We start from the raw sequence: 5,339 nt of genomic DNA, 5'->3' as shown, positions 1-5,339 counted from the left end.
CACATGTATATATGCATATATACATGTAATACCATACGCAATTGAAGAAAAAATCACCTCTCTCTACAGCGAGTCCCTCTCGTACCGATGGTCGTGGCTTAGTTGCTTCAACAGAATGTGCTGCTGTGCATCATGTACACTTGCTAATCATCTACTCGCCTTTCATGCCCCAACTGCGATGCTCCTTGTGAAGACGTTGCACACATCGCTCTTCTCTGCCCGGCCGCGTCTTAAATGTGGATCGACATAGGATTCGTGCCGCCTCCATCGATCTTTAGACCTTATTTCGGAGGCTGCAGCTCCCGACAGCCTCGACCCCAACATTTGGCCTTCTTGTATCACTCATCATTCTTTGAAAAATATGGGACTCTCATAATGTTCTAGTCTTCCATGACGAAAATCACCTTGCAGGATGACTGTTAGAAACATTGTGCTAGATGTTTCTCTGATCTTTAGGTCAAAAACATTACGTCAAAGGACGGCCAAGTCTTGGCAGCTTTATCTTTCATCTAGATTTAAGTCCCTCTCATAATGTAAAAGGTGTGGCTAGATCTCGGTCAACTACGACTTAACTAAGTCTCGGTTAAGTAATAGAACATATATAAAAGAAGAAGAATTTTTTTACATGGATCTCCACGTAAGATCGCATCGACTGAGACTTCGTTAAGTCCCAATCGACTGAGTTTTAGCAATCCCACAATGGAATATAGTACTACATTAGAGTGATAATATATTCAGGTGAAGAAGTTCTTCCCTCCCGTGACCGTTTAAAAAAATGAACTACTCAACAACGAACAACCTTGAGATGTATCGTGTGTACATGTGGCAGTACAATTGCTATCTAAGATATTATCCTTCCTGATCTAATCAAGCTCTTAATTAGGTTCCATGTTGGCATGTGATCGGCGACTTGTTTGGCATGCATGTTTGCTTCTGCTCCGATCCACCGTTCTTTCAGGCGGTGAATGCACGTAACATGCATGTGATGGCAATCAGTAACTTGCTGTCATGCATGGTGCATGTTTTAGCTGCTTGCTCCAGCCGCATAATAAAACGGCTAGTTGATCAATTCGGTTAGTCGAAGCGTATGCGGATCTGAACTTGGGCAAGTGGGATGTGAGATAATTATGAACCAGATCAGTCAACCCTACGCGAAATTCTTGCCAGCTGTCAGGAATTTCCATGAGAATTTCAGATCTACATCTGCAAAACCTGCATACACATGGATGCATGTCTGGTCGATTTTCTCCTGCCTTTGTCCCTCCCAAGGGTCAATGGTATACACAGGAATCCAAGGAGAATGTACAGAAACTACACATTGCAGCATGTTGAATTATAGATGGGTCTTGGGTGCATAGATGACATAATTTCTAAAAAATCTCAAAGGCTCATGTGGGGTTTCGTAGCATGGTCGGAAGTTTAGTCCCATTATGTTAGTGGAGAATAGCTGAGACCTTCTTATAAGAGATTCCATTTCTATTTTCAATTCTATGGGAGCTTGAGTTTAGGGGTGATATACACACACTACTCCTCCGCCGCCCGCCTCGCCTCGCTCGCAGTGTTTGATTGACGAGGCGACAGCTCAAACATGTGCCATGCCTGCACTTTTATTTTGCCTGTCAGGAATGAATATTTAAGTGACAATTAATTACGAGTTATTAACGAACGCGCCACAAAACCGAGACGTCGTCACCTAGATCAGATCGCATCTGTTTTGCCTCCTCATGCAGAACCCATCGTCGTTTCTCTTGCCGCCACTACTTCCGGCGATTCCATTCCGTTGACTACGTGCACGACTGTACGAGAGAGTAGTCCTCCAAAACCCTGTCATTTGAGATCCTGCACTAGGAGAAGGGCGATTAGGTTTCCGGGGAGCGTCTCAGGTGCAATTGCTCGCTGTTGTTCCTCTACTTCGACTACGTCCTCGACCTCCTGGACATCACAATAGTTCATGACACAGCAGAAGTTTTTGCCGCCATGGCTTTGTGCTGGCCAACTGACGGGTGTGATATGTTAATCATGTGCTAGGCATGCTTGTCGTTTTCATGGATGCTCCACTTCTATGTCTAGTATGAGCTCACATGTTTAGATATCGGTATGAGATTAATATTGTTATTATCAGATTAATTAACATTTTTTGTTAATATAACACTAAAATAAATCATGAACACGGCATTGAACACGGGAATAAACAGTAGAGCGATAAGCGGATTAAACTCTCCAATCAGTCAAGTCATAGCCGCGACGGCGGCGGCAGCCTCGCTGGCAGCCTTCTTCTCGGCTCCGCTCGAAATGGTGATGTCAAAGGACACGAGAAAGTGACGAAGTAGTGCTCGAAAACGAAAAAGAGGGAGCAATCGCTCTCAAAAACCTAATTGGCCTTCACCGAGTGTACGATCGCAAAAGGTGGGGTTTCGAAGGCCTGCTCTCGACAGTGGGCAGTGCGCGAGGAGGTAGTTAAGTGTACGCATGACATAGGTTTGGCCTTGGCTCGATCATGAATACAACACGCGCGGAGCAGGCGTGGCGTGGTGGGCGGAGGAATAGTGCGCGGAAACCACTTCCTTTTCTCAAGTTCCTACAACATGTGAAAAAGAAACACTTATAAAGGGGTCTCAAATTCTGTCCACTTGTGAGGCCCCTTAGTGATTATTATTTTTGAATTTGTTTCATGCCCCCAAAGACCATCTATATTTCAGCAGTTATTATCATCTTAATTATTTATTTATGAATGATATTAATCAAAAAAATTACTAATCTATCCAACATACACGACAAAGATGCCAGGTAGTTGACAAGCGGAGGGGCAAATTCCAAACACTGAAAGAATGTACATCCCAATTTTTTAAATAAAAACTTCACAAATTTCAAAAACCATTCAGAAATTAAATGTGTCCTCTGAATGTCAAAAATGCATTCTTGAATTGCAAAATGGTCCACAATCTAGAAAATTCAAGAATATTAAAATTCAAGGGTTAGAAAATGGTCATGAATATATAAAGATGTTCCGGAATGTATAAAATGTTAACAAAAACTTACAATTATTCACAATTGCATGGAAATGTTCCTATTTTCTAAAAAATGTTCACAAATTCTAATAAAGAACTGCCAATAAAATTAAATTGAAAACCATAGAAAGAACCAAGAGAAAATGCACATGTTCGCTATCCCGATCTACACATTAAAATAGGCAATGTTCACTCCCTATAGGTCCTGGCAGGATGAAGGAAAATCGTCAGCACAAGCTGCTAAATAGTGGGCTGGACTATGCCTTGCTTATAGCGAGGCAGAAGTCAGCCTTCCGCGTTCGACTGCTGGCTATAGCAACCGGTGATGAGCCCACCCAGCAGGGACCCGTATTGGCCACACTGATATCATGATGACATCACGGTGTCAGGCTAGCTTGTTTTTTTCCCTTTCTCTCTTTCTTTTATTTCAAATGAATATATTGAAAAACAGACGTTTACTTATTTTTATACAAAATAACGAAATTTTAAAAAGTAACATAGTATTAAAAAATTGACATGATTTAACAAAATGTTCTTGGCAATGAAAAAATGTTCTCACATTTCAAAAAATATGTATGTGAATTTTAAAAAAGTGTATACCAAAAAAGTGATTCCATAATAAAAAATCATAATATTAAAAATGTCTGTATAAAATTTAAAATAAATATTCACTTGTTTCAAAAAAATGTTTATACAGATGTAAAACTATGTTCATGTCGATTAAAAAAATGTTTCTTCGCAATTTTAAAATCTACAGGATATTTCAAAAATATTTTCATGTTTCGTTTAAATATCCATGGCATTTACAAAATTTAATACATTGTAAAATGTTATCATGTATTTTAAAAAGTGTTCAAAACATGTATTTTAAATAAAATGTGCATCATGTTTTTATAAAATATACAATATGTTTTAAAAAAATGTTTCACGTGTGCACTGAAAATGTACATTGTGTTCTGAGAAAAGGTAGGCATGTGTTAGAAAGCAAAAACCAGCAAAGAAACAAAAGAAACACGGAGAAAACCAAGAAAGAAAGAAGAAACTAAAGTATAATAAAGAAAGAAAAAACAGAACCGATGAAAAAACAAAGACAAGCAAAGTATAAGGAAAAGCAAAAACCCGAAGAAATCGAGGATAAAACAAACAAAAGACGGTAACGAACGCAACAAGAACTTTTTTTAGAACAGTCCGCAACACTTATTGATAATAATCAACAGGATATAAGGAGTCATGAGGTAGACTGAGCCATATGTGTCTATCCTAATCTAGCGAAGAACTAAACTAGTTAGATTGTGGGTTTCATAGTTTGAGCCTCTTTTTTCATAGGCGAAGTTACACCAATAGCATCAATTGCCTCTGTGCACCAGATACATCCACCTACAATGTCCTTAACCACGTTTTGACAGTCCATCGCAATGTCCAATCTCCTGAGATTCAAGTCCAAAGGTCAAAGCAATGCCTTCACGACATGCCTTCAGGGTATTAGGATCCGAACGAACAAACGCACACATTACTCGGCCGTACCATACGCGTCGTCGCCGTGGGGCTTTGCGGGTGAGACAGGGAAAATCCATCTCTGCACCCGAACTCATCTGCACCCATGCCGACGAAAAAAATCAAAAGAAATACTAGAAAACTTTAAAAAAATCCCAATTTTTTGTGCGTGGTAGATAATTTGATGCGTGAGGTTTTCTCCAATTTTCAAATCATTTGAACATATGAGGAGATCGCAGCAAAAAAGACAAATTGGGGTCTGTAAAAATGTTTACTGTTCATGTATTGTTTTTGATCAATTTGTCTTTTTTGCTGAAAGTTGCTCAGGTGTTCAAACGACTTAAAATTTGGAGCGGGCCTCACGCATCAAATTGTCTGCCGCACAAAAAAAAATTTGGAATTTATTAATTTTTTTTGTTTTTTAACGAATTTTTTCTAACCAGGTGCAGATGAGTCTGGGCACCGAAACGTCCTACTCGTGAGACAGATGCTATACTCTATATAAGTGAGATATAACATTTGCACTAAATAGTGTACAAGGCCCGCACCTCCCGCTCTGGGCGTTCTTCGTTCCTAACTGGCCGACCCATCTTGGGGGTGCGTTTCCTGGTTTTTTTAACTATCCTTCTTGGTTTACTTTTTTTCAAAGATCATTTTAAGAATTCTTGATTTTTTTGAAAATCAAGATTATTTCTAAAATTCGGGCTCTTTTTGTGAAAATTCATGAAATTTGCAAAAGACGCTAACGTTTCTCCAAATTCACCTTTTTATATCGCAAACATTTTTTAGATTTGATGACATTTTTAATCTGGGAGAATTTGTCAAATGTATGATTCT

The sequence above is a fragment of the Triticum dicoccoides genome, chromosome 3A (genome assembly GCF_002162155.2).
Source record: "Triticum dicoccoides isolate Atlit2015 ecotype Zavitan chromosome 3A, WEW_v2.0, whole genome shotgun sequence".
Taxonomy (NCBI): domain Eukaryota; kingdom Viridiplantae; phylum Streptophyta; class Magnoliopsida; order Poales; family Poaceae; genus Triticum; species Triticum dicoccoides.
This window is presented reverse-complemented; position numbering follows the sequence as displayed.